Source organism: Pantherophis guttatus, chromosome 5 (genome assembly GCF_059756535.1).
Source record: "Pantherophis guttatus breed Tessera chromosome 5, ASM5975653v1, whole genome shotgun sequence".
NCBI classification, from domain to species: domain Eukaryota; kingdom Metazoa; phylum Chordata; class Lepidosauria; order Squamata; family Colubridae; genus Pantherophis; species Pantherophis guttatus.
The window spans coordinates 42,197,672-42,224,511 of NC_142067.1; positions in this window are offsets into that span (position 1 = coordinate 42,197,672).

Sequence of the window (26,840 nt, forward strand, 5' to 3'; positions counted from 1 at the left end):
ACCTTCAGCCCCTTCTATCTCTGCAGGGATTTCTAATTTTTGTTCAATCTTCTGGATATGTGTGTGTATGTGTGTGTGTGTCTAATATCAGAGTAGTCTCCTAATGCTGCAGTAATGATTTGAACAGACGTTAGAGTTCTGGGTCCAATTTTTTTTTCTTTAACTGCATAAATTATCTTAGGAACCAAGCATATGTCTGTGCCTATTTAAAATCCCACTACCACTCCATTTGCTGGAAACTGGAAAAAAGATTTCTATGCATGTAGACAGCTTTTTTTCTATTTCCAGTGGTTTTAGTATGTGTGTGCATGCGTGCCTGCTTGTATATGTGTGCACACACATATATGCATTTTTTTATTACAATTTCACTTCTGGACTCAATTCAATCTAAATGAGGAGAAGGAGAAGAGGAATAAACAACTTATTTCTGGGCTTTTGAGTCTCTAGCCATTTTATCATGCTGCTCTCACAGACCTCTAATCTATTCCTTTCCACCAGCCAGTTGACTCGATGGGTCTTTCTCTTGGTTGCTGCTTGTTCCTACTGGGTATCTACATAATCTCACCAATCTATGCCATACAACAATTCCAGGAATGCCTCCATATCCGTCATGTAAACATCTGCCATTTTCTATCTAGAAGGCAGACATACCTGCATCAAGAGGTTTAATAACTCATTACAAACAGTTTCTATATGCCACTAAGCCTGATTTTAATCCCTGGAAAAATATCTTTAACCCTGAAACAATTTCATCATCCCAACTCCATCAGGGCAATTCACTCCGCCACACTGATAGTAAAGATGTGAGAACTGCTTTCTCTTGATAAAAGCTCTTTTTCTATTGCAATATTATAATTTAACAAACAATATGTAATTTTGGAATGTTTGCCCTGGTTCACCTCACCATGCACGGGTTAGATAGAATGAATCAGTGTTTTCTACTTTGAAAGTATTATCTAGGTCTGTGATGGCGAACCTATGGCACGGGTGCCACAGATGGCATGCGGAGCCATATTGGTGGGCACATGAGCGTTGCCCTAGCTCAGCTCCAGCACGAATGCGTGCCCTGGCCAACTGATTTTCAGGCCTTCCGGTCCCACTGGAAATCGGGAAACTGGCTGTTTCCGGCCTCCAAAAGACCTCCGAGGGGATGGGGAAGGCTGTTTTTGCCCTCCCCAGGCTCCTAGAAAGCCTCTAGGAGCCCGCGCCCACGACCCCCCCACTCCCCCTGCTTTTGGCACGCAACGGAAAAAAGGTTAGCCATCACTGATCTAGGTAATGGTGATTGGTGCAGATAATTTTCTTAGATTTTAGATTCCAGGTTAGAGCTTTGCATTTTAATGTGCCCATTGTTGCTTATCTACCTTTGAAAATAAGATAAGATACATTTAAACCAATGTTTGTTATATTGTTCAAAAATGTAGATTTATATGGTAATTTCAAATCTGATAAGATAGGAGTGGCATAATAAAGCAATCACAGTACCTGACACATTGAGAAAATTAAATTCACTCTTGCTTCAAAACTGAAAAAAAAAAGGCTTCTGAAAAACTGTGCAATATGGAAAACATTTCAACTAAAGTTATTATTTACTTGATACAGAGTACTATTAGTTTGTAATTCTGGAAAACTCTCATCATATATTTATTGCTCATACAACCGTCATACTGTATAAGCCTAACTATAAGAATTGCTATGTTTTATTATCACTAGCATATGGGAATTCATAAATAATATGATTCATTCCCTACGTTTTAAAATTAATAAGACTTTTATTTTACCACATTACTATTACAGCAGAATGAACATCATGTTAACATCATTATCAAAATTGTCAGACTTTACTGGACAGTCTCTAACTTAGCAAAAGCGTCTTTGAAACTTAACACAGTTAATTAAAAACAAATCTTTATTGTAACTAAAGCCATTTCCCTTACTTGGTTACCTCTAAGAGTTAAGATTATTGCATTTACCCTGTAACCTCTTGGATTTAATGTCAGTAACCCTGTTTTATGATTCCTGTAGACTATATGAAAGAAACAGCCGCTTCTTGTTGAAAATTTTTGAATTCCAGTTCAGGGAACTCTAGCATCTATCATAATCCTCAACAAGAATAATTCCATAGTTATTTAAACAGTTTATAAACTGTTATCAGACTTCTCAAAATGGGGTCTTCAAATATATACAAATCCCAAAGTCTGTAGCATTATTATTGGACTAGATAGAAGTCCTCCAAGATCCCTTCCAACTCTGTTATTCTGTTATTGTGTTTGGTTGCATAATCTGCCAGATATTTAGACTGGATTTGGAATTTTGATCCACTTATTGAATCCTTCCCAACCATCTGCAATAGGCTGATGTTGCTCTTTGATGGTGTTAAAAGTATTGTGCAGGATTTTAGCTGTTTGAAGTAAAATTGCCTTTTGCAATTGACTGTTGGCAATCTTGTCGATGCCAATGGTGCTAAATTGTGCTGCAGACATTTACTATTATTATTTAAATTTATTGGCAATGGATTCTGGCAGGATGCATAAGTAGAAAAAGATTAAAAATCCTAAAAATATTAAGTGAAACAGACACTCTAGACTAAAATAATCTGATAAATAAGAAAATCAACTATTAAAGCAGTCATAAACATCAAATCAAGGCATGGACAAATCAGGTTTTCAATGCTTTCTGAAACCCAAAAGATAATCCTGTCTTTATTTTTTGGGGGGGTGGAGGATAGCTGTTCCTGAGTGATTTCCAACTATTGATGTGGCTGATAGATAGTCATTTTGGTCTATTTAGAGAGCAAAATTATCCCAAAATAATCTAAAATAAATAGTGCAGCAATTAATATTCCCAAGCAAAGAAGCTGCATGTTAAAGTGTGTTGCTAGTTTCAAATCAATTTAATCATGAAAGTTACAAATCAACAGTGTGTTCTAAAGCAGTGGTCTCCAACCTTTCCAGCTTGGTGGTCTGGCAAAGGGAAGGAAAGGGGATGGTTCTGTTAGAGTGGCAAGCATGCATGCAAGCATGCACAGCTCCATTCGCACAAGCATCAGGGATGCTTCTGCAAGTGAAACTCTATGAGCGCTTGCCCACCGCTTGTGTGGCCCGGTTCTGAACAGACTGCAGCCCCATAGTGGGCTGTGGCCCAAGGGTTGGGGGCTCCTGCTCTAGAGCGTAAACTTCCTTGAGTTAAATCCTGCCCTGTTTTGTTCTTCGTTATTTGAGCATGCATAAGTGTGCTAGAAGGCAATGCATTAATGTAGCATACTAATGACTATTATGCCTTTTTTCATACATGGCATGTATTAATGTTATCATCTATTATGTTTTATAATCATACAGCATAGTGATCAAAGCACATTATAACTATTTCTCTTGTTACTTTTACGTCCTCACAGTTCACCCTGCAATAATTTTTGACAAGAAAATTAGACTTTTTGGTTTTTATTTTTTAAAATTCTCTTTCAACTATATATATATATATGAGTTTAGTTAAAGAAGTTAATGTGAAAGTAAGCACACATTCCCAGTTTTGATGGCAAGCATGAAGCTTTAGAAGACAGCCTTTCATAGCTTCTTATTAGTAAGTATTGCATTTGAACATTCTTCAACTTTTCCAGTAAGTAACCTTACCTACTGTGCTCTGGCAATAATGATCTCCCAAACATCTTTCAGAGTTTCAAAACAAATATATCGGAATATTGCAAATTATGCCTATGCTACGGATATCTTAGATATGATGCAATAAGACAATGTTTCAGAACTTAAAATATCCTGAAAATTTACAAGAAAAATTTGCTGCACTGTTGGATAAGAATTCGGAATGGTATATATATCTTTTTATCTAGCATATATTCTTATATGCTACTTTTTAATTAGGGTTTTGGCTTTTTTAGATTTTTATCTCTTTTTTTTTCCAAACTCAAGGTGGAAAACATACCAGTAATCCTTCTTCCTTCTATTTAACCCACAACAACAATCCTGTTAAATGGGTTGGGCTGAGAGAGAGTGACTGCCCCTAAATCACCCAGCCAGTTTTTCGTGTCTAAGGCAGGATTATAATACACAGTCCCCTGGTTTCTATTCCAGCATCTTAATCACTATACTCACCATATGGTTTGTCCTTTATTTGGATTTTTCAAATATGAGTAGCCAGTTATATATCTATGGTCTTCAAACTCTCCACCAGAAACTAAACTCACAAATCTTTATCTTTTAATTTAGATGAATTTATACAGTGCATTAACTTTAGGAGCTATCCAAAGCTAGGTATTCAATTGTTGCAGGACTGGATATTTAGAAGCTATCAGGATACCGTATACAGTCCACTTTCATTCAAAATGGAGTGTATACAGTATATATACTCTCTCAGACAGAAAGATACAGAAGTTTATCATGTCATGCTTCCTTGTACAGAGTTTTTAAACTGGATTTCTGAGGTAAAATATTTCTGAAAATGTCACATAAAATTAAAACAAATATATGAGATTTACAGTCCTAGACTACTTAAAAAAAGCAAGAGAATAGCTTTATCAGATTACCATAAAATACAGTGCATTACAATTACAATTAGACAACTCGGTGACCCTTTGGGTTATCCTTTGAGAGAAATGTAGTGCAGTCTAATGTGACTAAAATGAACACTACATTTTAGGCTGACATTTTTTTTTTTTTACTTCAATGCTGCATGGTCTTTTAATCGTATAAGAAGGGCATATATTATAAATAGAAAAAAATGTAGTGGCAAACAAACTTTAATAATAGGACAATATATCCTTACCTAAACAGAGAAACAGAAAGACCATTCACAGGCAAAAAGCAGTAGGATTGAGAGCGACTTCTGACCTCCTGCCAGCTTCCCCAAAGACTTTGTTTCTACGAAACTGGCAGGGAGCATAAGAAATCATGATCACATGATTGCAGAGATGTGGCAATCCCAAAATTTTGCAAATAGTACTAGTCTGAATAACAAGGGAGTTTGATTTCACAAGAATAATGGGTTCTGGAATTTTCACGCATTCTTAGATTAACTGATTTTAGACACCTTGATTCAAAATCAAAATTTGTTGTGGTATAGTTTACTATTTGGCATAACCTAAGAGTAAAACAGGCAAAAAGATAAGCACAATGAGTGCTTAATAGTGTATGGCTACAGTATGTAACCTACGCTTTCACTAAATTAACATTTCAGATGAACTTTTGGTATAAATAAAATCATTTCTCAAAATAAATTCCATATTTGGAGGAAACTTCATAAAAGTGTAATGCAAATGGGATATATAAAGGAGAGTAGTCTTGTAAAGTGCTGAAATGCTTAGTTCTTCATTTGTTTTGTTTTTAAATTACAGTATGTTTGTTTGTTGTCTTGGCATCCTAGAAAAAACAAGAGCCAAATAAAGGAAAAAATACTCTTTTCAGGTTTCCCAAGGTATTCTTCATCTACGTTTTAATTATATACTCATCCTGTATTTGAATTCAGGCATGACCCAATTCCAAAGATGAACAAATCTATAAATACTAATTTGTTAAACATTTTTATTTCTCTTATTCGTGGTTGCTTTATTGCTATTAAAAACAAAGAAATTTCCAGAAAAGAGATTCACCACCTTAAACACAGTTTAAGCAAGTATAAAGGAATTCAAATTCTTACTTTTAAGAATAAATTAAAAATCTCTATTTTTAAATCTTGCATTCTTTCAGTTGGTTCAAATAGAAATCTTGGCTAAATTAGTAGGAATAAATAAACTGAACAAGTCTGCATTTATGTCTAATATAGAGCTTTTCTGCATTACATTCAGCTAATTATCTGGAGTCTGATTATTTTTTTAAAAAAAACTGGATTTAGTATCTAGAGTAGAATGTATATTCTGTATATGCATGACTATAGTATTTAAAATCTATATACTATTAATAGGAGCAGAAATAGTAATACTCTGTGCCTCTCTGTGCCTGTATGCATACACACACACACACACGAGAGAGAGAGAGAGAGAGAGAGAGAGAGAGAGAGAGAGAGAGAGAAGGAGGGAGAGGGAGGAGGGAGAAGGGAGGAGGGAGGGAGATGGAGAGAGAAAGAGAAGGAGGGAGAGGGAGAGAAGGAGGGAGAGAGAGAGAAGGAGGGAAGAGGGAGAAAGAAAGAGGAAGAGGGAGAATGAGGCAGAGGGAGGAGGGAGAAGGAGAAAGAGAGAGAGAGAGAAGGAGATAGAGGGAGAAGGAGGGAGAGGGAGAAAGAGGGAGGAGGGAGGGAGACAGAGAGAGAGAGAAGGAGGGAAAGGGAGAAAGAGGAAGAGAGAGAAGGAGGGAGAGGGAGAAAGAGGGAGGAGGGAGGGACACTGAGAGAGAGAGAGAGAGAGAGAGAGAGAGAGAGAGAGAGAGAGAGAGGAAAGTAATAAAAGTTATTTCCACTTTATTGGCTAAAAAATTAGGGAGACTGGCTTCCAAGACAATAAATGAAACACATTATTTTCTGTATGTTTCCACAATCATGACTGTCTTCTTCATGGTATGCTCATTAGAATGGAATAACTAGCTTCTATGTATCATGAAATGTGTAGCAAATGCCAACTGCTCTGGTTCTCTTAGTACATTCCTTATCTCTCTGTCAGCAAACATTCATCTTAAATGTATTTGTGTCGTCTGTGTATTTTCAGTATAAAGATGATCACTCAATATATTTAATTAAGAAACCAACAATTCACTATTCTTCCATTTTTTTCCTCATGGTTGAGGCAGAGAAAGTTTTGCTTGGCAATTATTTTGTAATTGAATGTCTTTTCATGCACATTTCCTAGCACCCACAAGTTTAATGTGCAGCTTCTCAGGAAGTTGTCTGCTCATTATAGGACAAACGATGAATTCTTCATATAATAAAATTAAAAAAACCCCAAGTTTTGCAGAATGCTTTCCTGTGCTCTAAATTTTCATTAGGAAAAGAAAACTTCACATTATTACTAATATTTTTTTCATTAAGATTGTGTTGTAATGCAATACAGCAGATAGTTTAAAGAACTTTAGATAAAGAACTTTAGAATTTTTTCATCATGGGGTCCAATTAGGCATTGAATCATTTAACTGGTTTATCTAGTCAGTTTGGTCTACGTAGTTAGACAGGACTTTAGGGTCCTTTATAGCTTCATTCATTGTTTCAATCCTTGATTTGGCTATATCTTTAACATCTTAAAGTCTGATATGGAGTGCATATAGTTCATCATCAGTACAGTTCAAACCTTACTTGTTTGAACTGTAATCAATGTTACCTTTGCATTCTATGAACAATAAATTAGGAATTCGGGTCATTAATAAGGGAGAAAATAGAGCAAGGAGTCAGTGCAGCTCATTAACCATTAGTTAATTTTCTGAGATCAAAACCTTTAGTTAAATTTTCTGAGGTTCTGATTTCAGAATCATCTTCATGGCCAGGTTTCAAATATTCAAGATGGATATTCTACAAGCATCATGTTTTTTAAGGCTTTTTTTCTGAAGACCACTGCTCCTCTGTGTCATGTGGTTCCTACTCTTCTTTCAGCTAATATGAGCAACAATTTTTAAATGAATATAATCATAATATATGTCTATGGTAGAGTAGAAGGATCATAAGACTATGAATATGCAAGGAGAAAGCAGCAGGAAACCTCATACAAATATGACATTTCAGAGAAGAAACTGTGAATGTCATGAATCTAGCAGCAGAAGATAAACAATGCAATATTAACATATACTGGGTAAAAAGAGAAACAAAATACTGGAGCTCTAAGAAACATAAGCTTTAAACCATTTAAGCCATTGTGTCTGATAAAACAGATGTGATGTATTAGCTGTCCATTATCCTGAAACAGTTATATGAATACTGGGGTTTTAACTGCCTTTCTTTCCCTATCTCTCTCTTTTTTTCATTGTTCTATTTTACTTTTCTCTTTACAGTTTTTAAGATTTCATGAATACAGCAACAAACAGGATAATTCCAGTTAATAACTTTATAATGCAGTTATGTGATGATGAACACAAACCAAGAGGCAAAACTTACTGTAAATTTACAGTAATTCTGTAAAACAGTTTTAACTTGACACTTACTATAAAAATAGTCCAGTCAAATTAGTACCTGAATTAAAAAATCAGCCTCATTATTTTTTCTTTCATTTTTTCCTTTCTAAGACTTCAGATATTGTAATTTTGACTGAATGAGAAAAATCAAGAGGTAGACTTGGCACACTTTATTTTGCCATATACATTGTTTGAAATTAGAGGAAGGCATGGTATTATTATTACTATTGATATAACCTGCAATACATCTTACCAAGTACCTTCTATCTTTAAAATATAATGAAATTTTATCCTCAGGTTAAGATATATAATAACTTTACTTATATATATATATATATATATATATATATGTGTGTGTGTGTGTGTGTGTGTGTGTATGTGTATGTGTATGTGTATGTGTATGTGTATGTGTATGTGTATATATATATATATATATATATATATATATATATATATATATATATATATATATATATATATATATAATCTTCTTTCAAAAAACCTATATAATTTATTTCATTGTTTATAACACAACAAAATATTGGAAATGAATTTGGCAATGTGGCTGCATCTAAATGGTGAAAAACTCTCTGGTGCTAAGAAAATGTAAGGTTTGATTGTAAATTGGAGATGAATGATTTTTCCATTAACATCAGAGGATATTAAATTGGGCTAATCTCAAAGAGGATTTAGGCATATTCAGATTTTCTTCTCTGGGGAAAAAAATCGCACATAGAGTTTGGATAAAATAAACTTTTAATAGCCCCTTTAATGGAAACCTTTAAAAGGCCATTTACCATTCATATAAATACTTGTTTCCCTTTAAATTCCCATACTGAGACCAGGATCATATAGGGAAGCAGGAAAGCTATATTATTATTATTGTGTAAACCTGTCTGATTGTGTTCTGCATCATGTATTCGTAAGTGACCTACTCTAGGCAAAGTTTTGGAGATGTCGAAAAGTTTGTGAGTATAAAGATGGGAATTTCAGTGATAAAGAGATATCTAAGAAAAGAAAAACAATGTATCAGTTAACATCATATTTTGAGAAATATTAGGTGATTCCTAAAAGAATATTGAATTGCATTTTAAGATATACAATTATGAACACTCTAACTTCATCTAACTTAGAAGGTCCCAATTCATTGCTTTATAACTTTCCAGATATGACAAAAATCAGTATTTTGAATCACATTTCAGCAATCTGCTGTTCACCTGCTCTGTTCTTATGTCAAATAAGATCTCCTATAAAAAACTTTTCCTCAGTGATTCTTCCTGATTTAAATTTTAGTTATCATGAAAAGGGAGGTAATATGGCACAGAGACTTCTCAGTGGTTGCCCTCCTGTCTTTTCATACCAAAATATCCTTTTAATAGATGCTAGTAAAATTAAAATTTTACTAACATTATTAAAAATTTTTAAAAAAAGATGGTGCAAAGGTCAAGCCTGATTGTGGAGATTGTGCCAATGGCTGGTTTTAGTATTTTGTAGCAGATTGGAAGTTCTGAGAGCTGGATTAAGATATGGTGGTGTTTCTATAGATTTGGGCTTTTTCTCTATTGGGTTTAATGAATGCTTTCTCTTCGATTCATTTTTCTCACTTGATTGGAATGTGGCTTGAGACAGAATTGAATGTGGTACCTTGAACTCATTTTCTTAGTAGGGTTGTTGCTGACTGGTGTGTTAGCTATACAATCTTGTCCCTCAGACTAGTAGTTGGATGATTGGATTACTGGCTGCCTTGGTTGTGTAGAGGAGTTGTGGTACATGAATCAGGTGAGGTGCTCTGAGTAGCATCTGGACACATGACAATGGAGGGGCAGGTGAGCAGCACTAAAGTTTTGCAGATAACTGGCATGGAAACTGTGAGCTCCAATGTGGGTGCTTGAGTTTCCCAGGACCAAGGTTTTTCATCTTTGATCTAGGGTAGGGTGGCACTATTTCACATGTATCTGGTGCACAATATGGGTATCCTCTTGCATTCACAGGTCCTGCTGGAAGACAAAGTAGTAAACGTGTCTAAGTGGCCTTTGCACATCATCAGGTTGTGTGCCAGTTATGCCCATTCCTGGTTGGAGAAGCTCTGTTTCCAATCACTCATGCCATCGTGACATCCTGTTCATACTAATGCAATGCTCTTTACAGAATTACATTACAGCATGCAACTGCACAAGTTGTAAATGGTGTTGGCTACGGAGGCTGCTTTGGCTGTCAGTATGGTTCTAGATGAAATTCAAGGTGCTGGTTGTCATCTTTAAAGCCCTTAATAGGTTAGAACCAGATTAACTGAGAGACTGTCTTCTTCCAGTTGTTTCCATACAACCAATCTTCTCTGGCAGGATGGGTATTCTCTGGGGTCTTGTCAATCAAAGAATGTCAGTTGGTGGGGACCAGGAGGCATGCCTTGTCTGCTGTAGCCTGTGTCCTCTGGAAAATCCTCTCCCCAGATATGAGGATGATCCTGACCCTGCTGGCCTATTGGAAGGCCTTGAAAACCTGGCTATGTGCCCAGACCTGGGGTCCTGAGTATGTGAAGGGTTCCCTTTCTTGATTACATTGACACTGACCTATTATAGATTCTCTTGGTTCCTGTTTATATTTAATTTCTTTTTTGTATTGTGTTTTAACTGACTTGTTTTTTATGATTGCTTGCCACCACTGACTCTGGTTTTAGAAGGGCAGCTATACAAATTAAATAAATAAATATTAACAAAACTTTACTTGTTATTTTTACCTGTAGTGTGGAGGGACTAACCCATAGAATGGCCAATAGTCAGGCACAACCGAATCATCATCATCAATTGTAATAATTGCTTCATTCATCTTCAATATTATTTTATTAGAAATATTCCTAATTGTTTTAATTGTTGAAACTGCCTCAAGGCTCTTATCTGTGTGAGAAAGTCAATATATAAAAGAGATCAATAAAAAGACTAAAGCCATGACCTCTGTTTTTTCTTCTTTCTCCCTGCCAATTATATTCTTTCATAGCTTAACTGAATGCCTGTTGTGCCTAATATAGAGGGGAAAGATAGTTATAACAAGGTAGGAAATTTTCCTTCCTACATGGATCTCTCTAAAAGTAGCATGAGAATAGAGTTAATTAGCCCCCTTTTTAACCAAATGAGACATTTTTTATTGTTAAGAGATATATCCAGCTAGAACTGCAGTGACAATGTAAAAGGGCCTACATATTTTATAAGCTTACATTTTTATCTTAAAGTTCAAAATTTTCATAAAGAGACTATTTTTAGACTGTGCTAACTATTAAAATATTCAAATTTTGTGCTCAGTGTGCAACCTTGTACAGTTGAAGCTGTATGAGAGTAAATGATGGGTGCTGGTGCACTTTGCAACCGACAGATGTACGAGATGTATGAATAATCAGTTGTACACAAACCACATAGCCAATTTATAGGATGAAAAAAAACCTGAACAAACAAACTCCTAATTTTGAGGCTTAAAGGTATAAAAATTCAGAATTCTTCTTAAGGGGATCCCACCCAACACTAATTATAAAATTAAGGCAACAGTCCTATATAAGAACTAAACTCTGTTTCCATTCTAGATTTCTAATATTTCACATCTAAATTAGTCTCAAGCTTTTAATTAAGTACTGGTTTATTTTAAATGATTTCTTCTTTTTTTAATCAGTCACTATTTAACTATATTTTTATAACACCTTGAGTGGAATTCAGTTTGATATTTTTTATGACTAGCCATAACCATGACATTGGATCTTCATTTTCAGAGATAGTTCCTTACCTAAGCAGAAACAGAATGAGCTTGGGTAGACCAAAAATCAGTGGAATTGAGAGCAATTTCTGACTTTTTGTTGGCTTACTCACAGAATTTGCTTGTAGGAAGCTGACAGAGAACATTGGAAATCATGATCACATGACTGCAGGGAAGGTGCAATGACTGTAACTAAAACAGATATTAGATTATAATATAGAAGTAGAGTATAGTTCACCCACCTGAACTATTGAAGAATTTTGCATTTCAAAATCAAAAGTATGTTCTAGACTTTCTGGAAGATACGTTCAAGAAATGCAAACAAAGTGTTTAGCCTCAGAAAACTGATGCAATCAAATTCACATGGGAAGGATTGATGAAATTAGAAAAATCTTGAATGGGTCCTATTTTATAGTTACTGATTGAGAAAACTGTTGCAATTCAGTGAAAATGTCTATTCAGTATCTAGTTGTTCTGATATTATTGCATTTCAGATTGGAGATAACTAGGAAGATATTTGAAATAAAACTGCCAGTCTTATTTGCCTGTATACATATACTGTTCCATATGACATATAATAGTGTAGTTAGTACAATAAATTAACTTCCAAATAAATACAGTACTTGTATTTATTTGTCCCCGCTGTCCCCATCGTACCATCAAGGAATCAAATAAACAATGAGAGAGAATTTCCTTTATGGAAAAGTAAAATGTTTTAGACTTTTTGCTAATAATAATAATAAAAAAAAACTAGGAAGAAAAAGTATTTATAGCAGAGTTTCTCATTTCTGTCTCCCTTTTTCCTTTAAAGGAATTCAAATTGTGTGTAGGAAATATGAATGATGAAATAAAATATTTTAATATAAAAAAAGAAAAAGTCAGATGGTAGAATTCCTCACCAAAAGATAAAGGAATGACAACCATTTTGGGATATTTGAAAAGATGATTAAACACATCAGTAGATGATGAAGTTCTTGATGTGATGCTAAGTATTAATAGTAACAAAGGAAGGCCTATTAAGTCTATGTCCCAGTGGTGGGTTTCTACTGGTTAGCCCCAGTTCGAGCGAACCGGTAGTGGTGGGAGGCTCTGTCCTCCTGTCCGGACATCATCGCGGACACTCTGTGCATGCGTGTGCTCCCAGTTCTGAACCGGTAGCGAAGGTAAGAGGAACCCACTATTGCTATGTCTTCATTAGAACAACAAATTGGTTCCTGAAAAATAATAATACGTCCCTCCCTTTCCTTGTACAAAAACAGTTGGACTAAGAACTAATTTTGATTTAACATATTCTATAAGCATTAGCATGCTGCAAAATCTAACTGAAAGCATTCAATACACTTTGCTGTCCCCTCCAATGTTTTACTTTTGACATCCAGCATCTGTTAACTGAGGTGGCTATTTATGTAATAGTAAGGCTCACCCTTTCCTATTTATGCGCTCTCGCTGGTCACTTTGGGAAAGAAATGCTAGATTAGACAGGCCTTGCTTCAATCCAGGATAGCTGTTGTTAATGTCCAGTACTTTTGTTACTAGTTCAGTTGTGCTGCACTTCCATATGTCAGTATTATGTTTGACCTTTCAAATGTGACAGAGGCTCCATGTTTATTTAATTTGCTACTCATACATAATGTCAAAAGGAGCCCTTAGAACCCTTTAATAATACAAAAGGCAATTTCCATTTTTGCTAACCTGCATTTTGCAATAAAAAATAGAATGGAGTAAAATAAATTCTAAATCCAGTATTTTAGTGTATTTGAAAACCATGATCCTGGGCAACGTTTTAATAGAAATACTGAAGGTTAAAGACACTGTACAGGAAAAAGAGACAAGTTAATCAAAACTCCAAGATAAAAAGCTACTGATCCTAAGAAAAAGAAAGACGAAAATCTAATAAGCTTTAGTTCCTCTTCGATTGGCCAATGAGTTTTCTATTTAATTTTCTTAAGCTTGAAAAGGTGGTCAAGGAAGAAAGGTTTTTATCTAAGGCTGTCTTGTAGCCAGCCTATTTGAGACATTTGGAAAGCTATACTGTAGCTTGGAAGTATTTAGCATTTCTCTATTAGATTCCTCTTTAGACAATGTAGCTTTGTAACAGACTTTTCATAAAAACAGAGCCATTTAGCACTTTGCGGAAGGCAAGGGGCAAGCTGTGCCTTCAGCTGCTCATTCCCACAGTCTTACCAGTACAATCAATGTAAGGTAATTTGTGCTGTGCTCCTGGGAAGGACATAGATCATGAAGGTATCTGAAATTAGTGCCATTTTGGTCAATTATCTCAGTAAATAATTCCCAAGGACTGCTGCAGGGCATATACATCTGTTTCATGAGAGAATTGTCACTGAATCACATAATTAATAATTAATTCTAACAGCAAATTCATTTTTGAATGTGAACATTTATATAAACAAAGTGCTATTGTACACATATAGCATACCTGGGAAGACTCAAACTTAAAAATAAAGCAAAATAAACCCGTAGCAACATTTAAAAAAAATCTTACTGGAGATTAAGTATGCTGATTGATTACAAATTGCTAATTCGATGTTGACAACAGTGAAAAAGCAAGGAAGGGATGGAAATGGACTTTCTGGAAAACAAGCCAAAATTATCTGTGTTGCCCTTTTTTTTTTTTTTTTTTGCAATTCCAATCTTGAAGTCGGTTTTAAAATTAAGAATATCTGTAACTTTAAAATGCAAGCTTAATCTGGTCTTTTCAAATATGGGATGCTTCAAAATGGTCAACAACATTCTCTGTATTTTGCATTTTTTTTATAGAAAGAAAAAAAGAAACTAAAGTATATAAAAAGATATTATACAAAGGGTGGGTAGTTTGTGTGTCAAGCACAATATTTGCTGGGTAAAATTTCTTTGCGTAAGACTGGGAAATTGCACAAGGAAAACTGGAAGATCCCTTGTGTAAAATTCCTTTATTTCTTTAATGTTGATCTCATATTTTTTCCAGTTCTTTTGCAATAATGGCAGGGTAAGGCAGTTGAATAAGCTTGCCATTCTGTTATGAATTGTTCTACAAATAGACTGAGGCTGAATGTCTGTGATTCACATTTGCTTTCTTTCCTTCATCAGTGTCTGCAGCAAAATTTATAGACATTGAAATAAAATTTCATGTAATTGTGTTAATGCACAATTATGTGCTTTTATCAGGATGTCTGATGACAATATGTACATCTTAGCATTTGTGTGATTATGTAATCACATGGCTGTTCTTTGCTCCTTGTTCCCCAGATTCCATGCTCTCTGTCCAAAATATAAGTGAGATGGATTAAATCTAGTGTTTTATAATAAATTTTTCACAAACAAACTTCTTCATTATCATGCCCACTTAGAAACATGAAAGGCAAGGCATCAATACTTGTTAGCTGATTATATATATGGAATCAAAGCCAATGCTGTGCTCTGTCAGTATATGGGTATGCCTATATAATAATAACAACAATAATAATAACAACAACAACAACAACAACAACAACAACAACAACAATCGATTAATGTTTTGCTTCCAAGTATATTTCCATCTAAAGAATCTATTTAGAAAGACTCAGGATAATCTTGGTTTCAAGCAGAAATATGTGACTTCTATCATTAAGTACATTGAGGTATGAGACCATATGGTGGCTAAAGTAAAAGAGTTTAAATTCATTTTCTGGTGCAGAAACATTTCAAGCTGATGATCAAGAAAATCATAGCAACTCTAAAGAATTCCAGATTATCTTAAAGGACTATGCACTTCTGGGAGAAGAAGGAAGGAAGGAAGGAAGGAAGGAAGGAAGGAAGGAAGGAAGGAAGGAAGGAAGGAAGGAAGGAAGGAAGGAAGGAGTTGGACTAGACAAACCATTTTTGATTCAAGAAATGGTATAATTTAGCCCACAAAATGCTTTACATTGTTGGTTTGTTCCAGGGGTGGGTTCCAAAATTTTTTACTACCAGTTCGGTGGGGGTGGCTTATTTGGTGATCGTGGCTTGGTGGTCATGTGACTGAGTGGGCATGGCCAACTAAAAGTCACTCACAGCAAGGTGGGGCGGCACCTTGATGTGAGTGACATCAAGTTGGCCACGCCCACTCAGTCACATAACTGATGCTACAGAGACAGGGCAATTTCCTACTTACCTCCCCCCGCCTTGGGCTGACAAAATAAAAGCCTGCCTGCCGAGCAGTCCGAACTGGAAAATGGAGACGACTCTTCATGTCTAGAAAAAACAGCCTTCTTTTAATCACCTCATCAAACCACAAACTCCTCCAATCAGGGTTTTGGTCTCTGAATAACGGGTCGGACGAAGAGCGGGGAAACGACTAAAGGGGGAGAGAGGGACAAAGTCCCCTTTACGTGTATGCACGTAAAAAAGGGGCGGAATTTTGACAAACTTTTCCCCAAGACCAAGAAGATATTTGTTTCTCTCTCCTCCCCCACATTTCCAAGATCCTCCAACTTTGCAGCAGCTGCTGCTCCTCACCTCTCCTGTCCCGGAAGTGGAATTGGGTGCTGATCCTCTCCCAAGTCATTGTTGGAGTATCAGAGATCTAAGGAAACGTCTTCCAGCTCTTCACAATCAACTTTAAGAGAAGCAAGAAGCAACGCAAAAGAAATGGCAGTGGAGCTGACAGGGGCTTGTGTGTGTGTGTGTGTGTGTGTGTGTGTTTGTCCCTCCGCGGTTCTCTTCCAGGTGACAGCCAGGGCTTCACCACCTCCTCTTTCCCTCAGAGGGGCTGCCTCCAAGTCCTTGTGAAGGGACACACACACAAACACACACACACACACCCTGTCCTGTCGCCTCCACTGCCGCTTCTTTTGCATTGGCTTCTCGACTCTCTTAAAGTTGATCGTGAAGAGCTGGAAGATTGTTTCCTTAGATCTTCCCCAAGTCATTATGCAATGTCAGAGATCTAAGGAAACATCTTCCAGCTCTTCACAATCAACTTTAAGAGAGGTGAGAAGCCAATGCAAAAGAAGCGGCACTGGAGCAACAGGGCAGTGTGTGTGTGTGTGTGTGTGTGTGTGTGTGTGTGTGTGTGTGAGAGAGAGAGAGAGAGAGAGAGAGAGAGAGAGAGAGAGAGAGAGAGAGAGAGAGATCCAGCCACCCTCCCCCAGCACCGCCACTGCCACTGCCCCTCTCACCTCCAGCACAGTGGCTCTGTCTCCCCGAAGGGCCGGGCTGGAAGGCAGGCAAGCATGGTAGGGCCATGGGGAAGGGAGCTAACTAGCCGGGCAACCCCGACAGGCTTGCCTGTCTTCCCGGTGGTCCCCGTGGCCAGGTCCACTTGCCTGCCTTCCTCCCCCACCACCGCTTCTTTTTTCGGCTGCTTACCTTCCACACAGCTGGTCCAGAGTCAGGAAGGCAAGCCAACCCAAGTTTTTGGTGGTCCCCAGCCAGCCACCGCTGCTTGGAAGCAGCTGGCCAGGAAGCCTCCGAAAAGGTTTTTTTTGCAGCCACTTTCTCCACAGGCTGCCAAAAAGCATCTGCCATCGTCGCTATGTTCTTTGCGCATGAGCATCCCTTTGGACTTGCAAGGCAATGGGATTGTCAGCGTTCCAAATTAGTCTCTCTTCCAGCGCTGACATGAATGAAATGAAGCAGAGAGCAGAAGCGTTGATTTATTGCTGAGATGAACTTTTACCTAGTTTTCTGTATGCAACAGATAGTGTTACCTGGGTGACGGAGGGTGGGGGGCACATTCCTGTGAAAAGAATGTGCCGGGACGTAGAGATGGATCTGCATGATGGCCAATGGGACATTGGGGTTGGAGAGCGGAAGAGGAGGGGTTGGAAGGAGGGGCCAGTTTGGCTGCAACCAGAGTTCAGGAATGTCGGATTTTTCTATTCTTAATTAAAATTGATTCATTAGAGACTTTGCGTTTGAGAATGAAGTTTATTTAAGATAGCACCGAAGCCTGACAGACAGCCAAACTCCCTCAAAGCCAGGCTGGCTGAGTTTAAATCATCCCGTTCCCTCCCAGACATATGGTCGGACTGGAGGTTAATCCCCCAACATTATGGCTGAAGCGAAGCTCTCGGAGGAAAGCCTGCTTCAAGCAACGAGTGGAGGAGAAGCGGTCGTGATCCCAGCCAGTTTGGAAACTACGAAGGCTCAACTCTCCCTGCCTTCCTCCTCGGCAAAACTTCAAACAAAGAAGTCTGAATCAGATAAGTACCCGGGGACTGTGCCAAAAGCCTCCGAGGCGGAATTTCCCTTTCCAAATGTGAAAGACAAGGGAAAACCCCTAAGTGAATTGGGCAAAGCATCCTGACTATGGGAATGGGAACAAGCCAGAAAACAAACTAAGTGCCAAGAAATTCTAAGGAAGCCACTCGAAAGCCCCATAGATGAGTTGAAAGAGAAATTTGACCATGCCACCCTTCAGGGGGAGGGGCCATCCTGCAGACCCAAAGAAAAGAGAGAACCAGTCTGGGCTGTTGACCCGAGAGGCCGTAGGCCAAGGTTCAGCCCTTCCCCCCTCCATAGCAGGAGGAGAAGGAGCCCAACGACGCATCCATGGGTCCCCCCCTCCCAGAAAGCAGTAAAGCCTAGATGAGGTAGCACCTCCCTACCCCAGGATGAGAGACAAGGCAGAGGACTATCAAAACCAAGGCCGGCCCTACAGAGCTCAGCACAGAGAGGAGAGGGCAGAGAGGGAGGAGCCACCACAGTTCAGAGGGAAGTTCAATGGTGACCCAGACAACCTCGCCCAATTCCTCGATTCAGCTGAGATATACATAGAGCATTTTGGACACCTTTACCCTTTCCCCAGAGCCCTAGTGAATGCCATTTCGGAAGGGCTGGAGGGAGAAGCCAAGAGGTGGTCAGCATCCCTATATAAAAACAGGGCCCCCCAGCTGCAAGATGTGGATGGGTTCTTGCAACTATTGAGAGCCCATTATGAGGAAGAGGAGGAGGACCCCTATGTGGAAGACGAGCTCAGAAACCTAATGCAGAAGGGAAAGCCCATCAGAGAGCATATCCGTGAATTCAGGAGAGTCATTGGGACACTGCCTCCCCTACCAGAGCGATTGCTGGTGTATTTTTTTAGAACAAGCCTAGATAAGAGAATTTCCCAAGTGACTGCTTATCGTGACATCCCAAACCGACTTTCTGAATGGTTCTGGGTAGCGATAAAAGTCGACAGAGGGTTGTGGGCGAGCAACACGCCGAAACCACCAGAGGGAAAGGAGAGAGGCCGACCAGACCAGGGGCCACTCAACAGACAGGAAACCCCAACATCACAGCCCTCCCACAGACCAACTGCCCCACGGAGCTCACTGAAATGCTACTGATGTGGGGGGAGTGGCCACATAGCAGCAAGATGTGGAACGCCTAGACTGGGACCAGCTCCACCGCCCAGAGCATGACCGGAACGAGGGCCCAAGCATGCCACCCACGTACCGCGGGAACCCCCCCAAATCCCGGAGTTTTTCGCTCACCTGACCGAAACCAGAGGAACCCCAGATGAGGGAGATCAGTTCCCCGAACCCTACAACACGGAGGACGAAGGCGAAGATGACCCGATGGTGAGTGGACCTGTCCATCCTTTTCTTTTCCCCATATGCCTGACAGCCCCCAAAACAGGGGCCCAAGAGACTTTCCAAGCTCTAATAGACTCTGGCAGCACACGGTGCCTAATCAACCTACCCACAGTTCTGAAATTGGGAATCCGAGCTAAACAGCTCAAACAACCAATTCATTTTGAGCAAGTTGATGGGTCCCTAGTGGGGGGAGTGTACGCCACACACTTGACTGAACCAGTGAGACTAGAACTAGCAGATCACTGGGAGATGATCTGCTTCATAATAGCCCCTAAGATGACAGAACCAGTCATATTGGGACTCTCGTGGCTGGACAAATGGGGCCCAATCATTTGGTGGCAAGAGGGGACCCGCAGGCTGAGAATAGCAAAGGGCCCCCAACCCCTGCCGCCCCGACCAGAAGAATTCCCTCCCACATTGAGACCCCAAAGCAGCCCTCCACCACAAAACAAAACACCACCAACACAAGGGTCCCTCCCAGAAGGTACAGTAAAGCAATTGGCAGCCGCACCCACCACCGCTTGTAATGCAGATCAGATACCAGGGGAGTACCAAGACCTTGCAGAAGTATTCAGCGAGGCCGACTGTGACTGGGATGTGCATGCGCAAAGAACATGGTGGTGATGAACATGGCAGCCGGGGGACCGGTTCGGGGGCATGGTCAGCCAGCCATTACTATCAGTTCTCCAAACAATGGGAGATTTTTACTACATGTTCTCCAGAACCGATGCGAACTGAGAACAACCCACCACTAGTTTGTTCCTATTGTTTTCCACTTGGCAAGTCTAGTCAAAATCCCAATTCCTTTGTATTCCCAAGAGTTCTGCCTGAATTTGGTTGATGAAATATTCTCCTGGACCTTGGACATATTCAAAATAAACATATTGTTTTCCTTTATCTTCCAATTTTCTTTCATTTAAAGTAGAAATTTTCCTTCCATATAGTATTTTAACTAAATTTTCCATCTCTCTAACCTATATTTACCTTTTGTAAACATTTTGATTTGGACATTTTGCATGCTAAAATATTATGGCTTGATTATTGGATGCCCATAATGCCAGCTGAATAAATCTATACCTCTTCTTGTTGGTGTATGCTATTATCTTAACCAATCATATTCACATCTCAACACCTTTGGTTTTTCTTCTTTTTTACTGTTACATAGATAGTAGCTGCCTTATGTTAAAATGATCCTTTTAATGTCCTCATATTGTAATTTAGAACCATTGGAGCTAAGAGAAAGATCACATTGTGATCTTCTCTTTCTCTTTCTGAGCACATTGTAAGCCGCCCTGAGTCTCTGGAGAAGGGCAGCATATAAATCAATTTTTTTTAAAAAAAATGTGCAGAAAAGCTGAACTGAGGATTAGACTTGACAGAATATTATCTGTTGATAGAAGTATCATTTGGGCTCATTTGGAGGTGCTAAATACCCCCTTTATAAACATCTAGGCTTGTCTCTGCAAAAAAAATTTACCGCTGTCACTGAGAAATGGATCTTTGTCGGCATTTCTCATAGAGAGAGATTCAAAGGCAAACTGGGAGTAGACCCTGAAATGCAGGAGTTAACCTGTTAAACAACTTATTAAATGTGGTGGGACAATGGGAATTAATTCAAGCCATCATTAGGGATAGTGGAGCTTTTGTATACTGCCTGCCTAAATGTAACTCACATCTCAGATGATATATATATGAAAATAGAGAGGGAATATGGAATGTATTATTTCAAAATAATAGTAACTCCTTCATTTGTGGAAGCTGATGATGTAATAGACTAGTTGAAATAACTGCTGCCATTATAGATAATTTAACTTTTATAATTAAGGCTAGAGAGATTTTACTATCCTGTAAGAGATCAATGGGCAAATAAATTTTATTATGGAGTGAATTTAAATTTAATAAGAGACCTAGGATAGGCATTACTGAATTAGTTTCAATAATATTTGATTTACTTAATCCCTAAGGAATTGTTAATAGAAGCAATGAGTCCTTTTCATGTTTCATATCAGGGTAAACTTTTGTTCTCCTGATTCATAACTTCTAGAATTATAAAAATATATATATATTTTCATATAGCTATTTCTGGGTTGTTGAAATTGGAACTGGGGATGATTTAAAACCCTTGACTTCAATATACCATGAATAAATTTAATCTGAGATTACCATAAAGAAGCTACAGCCTTATTCTACTTGAAGACAAACTTTCACAGATATTTAACACATTAGATAGCACAATTTCACCTTTTTTTCTTATATTACTAATAACCGTCCAAATTAAATTACTTGTAGTAAATATAGCAATTAATGCTGAATGCTTAGTTAGTAACCATCTTCGTCTGCAAATCTCTCCCCCCCCCAATGTATCATAAATTAGTGTCACAAATTTGGGTTGCAGCTGTGCTACCACTTTTGTCCTTCTTCCTCTTTCACTAATTATTACAGAGCTTTTCCAATTGTAGTACTTCAGCTCTTACTATTGTCTCCCTGCTGTTCCTCTCAGGACTTGAAAGCAAGAAGATCTTAAATTATCAAGCAGCTGGTAAGGCAAAAAAAAAAAAAAAAAGGCTGAAATGATGAAACACCAATAATAATTACCACTTTATAGTTATAATTGATTTTCCTCAAGGTGGTATAGAGTTCATTGGGTTATTGTGTCCATGTTCAATTTTTGGAACACTGATTGATTCTCAGCTTCCAGCATTAGCAGTTAGGACCTAAACTTAATGTTTTTTAAAAGACAATTTCGTTGTAGAATGTTTTAGTACAAAAGAAAAAAAACTACTTTGGATGGTAACAATTGAATAGAACTAAAATAAACAAATTAATTAAAATATGTGAACATTTAATAGCAATACATTCTCCCCTTTCTCTCTGTCTTATTTCCCTCAACCAGTGACCACTACCTAGATATTTGTACTTTATATTAAATGTTATATATCATTAGTATCTATTTAAATCCTTTCATCATTTTCATTGATCTAAGGCTTTCCCCCCCGTAAAAACCATATTTCAAAAGTCTAAATTTGTTCTCCATAAATACAGGGACCATTCTTGTTCTGATTTGGTTAGATTAATACAATAGATGTATAATGTCAAATTTGCTATTTCTGCATATTCTCCAAAATTGGTTTCCCAATCTCATATTGTTGACAAAATTTTCTATGTTGTACCAAATTTGTACTTGTAGCTGTCAATATGTATCTTAGAAAATTGTGATATTTCCCACTTATATTTTCAAAATTATACCTAATAAAAATATTTGTGGTTTCAATTAAAACTTTTAACCTTTATAAATATCTTTATGTATTTTTCCTCATATTTTTGAGGTGGTTTTACATAGTCACTACATAAATTATCTAAATTTCAAGTACAATTGTGTTTAACACTTCAAAAAAGATCTGGAAAGCAGTAGCAGGGAAGCTGTATCATGAATATAATGTGAAACTTCAGAAATCAACAATAAATATTAATGTTGCCATATGAATGTTGTCAGTGATCATAGTTGTTGCTGCTGTTTTACTGTTACTGCCTAACAAAAAGGCTACAGGTAGTCATTGCATAGTGACCCAAACTGGGACCAGAACTCCATGTTAAGTAATATAGTTGTTAAGTGTCACTACATATGTGACCATCATGTGACCACAATGTATTACAATTTCACTTCTGCTTGGTCCTAAAAGAAATACCCAGAAACATTAAGCTACAAATCATGTGACAATGACATGATTTTAACTGCCAGCTTCTACATCAACTCTCCTTGTCAGAAGCCTGCTGTGAAGCATACAAATGGCAATCACGTGACTGTTGGGTATTGTGATGGTTTAAATGGGAGGAATGGTTGTAATGTTACTTTTTCAGTGTTACCATAACTTTAAATGGTTACTAAACAGGGCAGTTGTTAAGCGATGACTACCTATACACTATTGATGTTTTTATGGTCCTCGTGTTGTAGTGTTTGCCTTATGCAATTTTGATGGTTCACTTATATTTGACCATATATTCATGAATTCTGATGTCCAGCAGCCACCACGTTTTCAAATGCATTGCTTGGAAGCAAGGGGAGAAAGGCATCTCCTCAAATAATACTCAACCTCCCTGTACCACATGATGAAATTCACTGTTTAAAGTTGGGATTTCTGTAGCAGAAGAAAATTTCCAGCCAGGACCAGGATAATTCATTATTACCCAGAAATGGTACTGTTTTAATAATAGAGGTTTCAGTTCTGTGATCAGATTTACAGTCCCATATAAAAGTAGCCAACTGCATCCGTATGTTGGTTATAATGTTCAGACCTGGATATGACAATTATTTGGGATAATAGTACTAGGCATAAAGCACCTCATTTTGGAAATCTCTTGTTTTAATCAAATAGATGTCTACTTTGAAATTTCCACCAATGCCAAATGAAGTCTCTGTTATTCCCTTAGGTGATTGGCTAACGGTTGAACAGCTAGCTATCTGCTGCTGCTGTCATCTTTCTTTTCCTGGGTAAACCCTCAGTGACCCATGCTATCAGCATGCTCCTGCCTGCAGTCTTTACTTCTGCTTTGTTAGACAGCCTGATGAGACTTGCCTATTGAATTTCTTCCTTTTCAGCATCAAAGAGGCCAGCCGTACCCTCCAATTTTTTAATAGATTCTATTATAGTGGAGACCACCAATTCATTTCACCAGAGATAGCTAGTCATTGTAAAGAGCAATTACATATAATGAGAATCTCATGGTTTGCAGTCATTCTTTTTTAAGAGACACACAGTGTTGGGCTTATCAAGACAAGTGAAAGAACTAATATATTGATAATAAAGCACAGTGCCCTTGAGGATAGTTGTGCTACCCATTTATGCTTTATGAAGTTAATCAGCTTTCAGAAAGGTGCAGGAGTGTCTGTTATACAGTATTGTGTTTAGAGAAGTTCAGAATATTGTCTGGTATTCATCTGAATGTGGGAAAGAAGAGAGAAACTGGGAAAATTAATTTCAGTTTTGCCTCACAACCTGAAGATGCTGTCCTAGTCATGTATCTTTTCTTTTATGTACACTGAGTGCGTATGCACCAAGACAAATTCCTTGTGTATCCAATCACACTTGGCCAATAAAGAATTCTGTTCTATTCTATCTCATCTGCAATTCAGCCATTGTTTAATCTACAATAAGCAAGTTAATTATGAAAATACTTTTAATATTCTCTCCTTCTCATTTTTCTCCTAGATTATGTACTTCTATATTTCCTAAGTATTGATCATACCAATATTATTTATCTGCCAGCAGTTTGGCATGAGCTTCAAGAATTTATTGACTGCTGCATTTCCGCTGTTTATAATTGTTATAGCTTTTCTGTACCTATAGACATCTAGACAATTATTTATTTATTATTTATGTATGTATGTATTTTATTTGCATACTTGCATTAATAATTTTTTGTTACTAGGGAGCACTGTAACCATGTAAATATGCTTGTGATAATTGCTTTTGACCCATTGTGCTTTCTAATCTGTTTCATGTGTTGCTGCTTTTCTTCCTAGCATAAGCTTTCCATACTTTCTTAAATAATTGATCTACGTAATTATAACATTTAGAAATAAAACAAATAACACATTTATTTATAGAAAAAATAACACATTTCAGGATTCTCTGTGTTATCAGAGATCATATTTATCTGTCTGTGAAAATGGTATAGCACTACCGAAAATTTGGGAATGGAGTTTACTGAAAATGACTAATGGAGATACACTAAGACCAATATAGCTAGTTGACATTTACTTAATTAAGATTCATTTTGGTTTTATCCTCAAGAGCATGATTCTCACATCATATTATGTTCTCTATTTACATTTGATTTAGCATTTTGTGTAAACCTAGATACAATTTATTGTTGTATATAACTTAGAATGCTATATCCTAATACTCTGCTGATTCAACAAATTATAGTTTAGAATGATAAATGTCTGTGACATTAAATCTATGATAATCCACTCATGCGTGTAAGTGGTCACTGTGTCCTATCATTATCAAGCAGTGAACATGCCCATGTAAGATCATTTTTAGATAAATAAAAGCAGATACTTGAATTATGTAATATATTTATGAATAACTGTTCAAGTTTTATTTATTTAATACAGTACAGTATATTCAAATACTAAATTTATTTTTCAATAACATAAATTACTCCCATGTAGTTAGGAATAATATTAATATTTAATTGGTCACTGCTTTAAATGTGTAGTAATGACAGAAGAAATGTTGGAAGACAATCTTATTTTTCTTTAAATAGAACACTCTAACTTTTCTTTTAATGGAAAAACAATCTCATCAAATTGAAAAAAAATCTCTGTCCAGTACTAGCAGGTATTTGGTTTCAAATATAGATGTTGCATGAATTAGCCAATATTGTCAGAAAAGAGTAATATGTCATACAAGCAATGAGCATAGGAGATCCAATGTGCCGAGCTTTTTTCCTGTAGAACAAAATAATACTCAGTAAATATGCACCTCCTTATTTAGCAGACAACACCATTTTTGTGGGATATGCCTTTTCCATCCAAAGATTTAAGAAACTCAGCATATTCTTCAAATTCAGCTAAAACTATCACAATCAGGTACTTTGAAAGCCACAGATGGAGCTATCCTGTCAGTAGCCAACACAATGTTGTTATTTTCCCACAGAAAAAGCTCCTGTGGTCAATGGAAAATCACTAAGCAATGATTTGTCATACTGTGCAATTGAAGGATATGGGTATAACAACTATTGTAACTTACAGTTTCAAATGGCTAGTGCATTAAACAGTACCATATGGTTGAATAGGGAAAAACAGAGTCTTTCAACAGTTTTTCACCCATCGTTTTGCAGCATAAAAGGCAAAAGATTAAAAAAAAAGAATATTAATAGTGATATAAATGGGTACATATGCTTAGGATGTCTATGTGTAAGCAGCCTTTGACAAATCAATAAAATTTTGGATATGAAAATGTGGATATGAAGCTCCAGATTTTTCTAAAGCTAAAATCCCAATTATAGCAGGAAGCTTAGAAAGAAAATGTCAAATGTGTTGCTGTTTTGTTTCCATGAAATTATGAATTCCAGCCCCCCCCCAAAAAATTAGGCTGAACAAGAGCCAAAATTAGAAGACTCTCTAGTTCCTAATAGAAAGCATTTAACAGTACTTAATAATGCCTTGCTATAAATGAAAGTGAGTCATACTAATACATTATATTTGATCGATTACTTCTGAATTGTAAATCCAAATCAGAGTGCCCTTTTAGGCTAAAGAAGACTGAAAAAGTATTGTAATTATTTCATTTAATAAGTTGAATTTAAATTTGATTTAGACTTGGTCTTTGTAATTTATATGTAGGTCACTGAATAACACTTTAATGGCATGCCATGTTTATCATTCTAAAGGACAAAAATATGTTAATATATTTTCTAGGAGCCAGAAAATATGTCCAACTCCTGTTGGCAAGAAATTCTTTGGTGGTATTTTGTTGATGGGATGCTGTTTTCTGTGGATAAATGAGACTTACTAATTCCT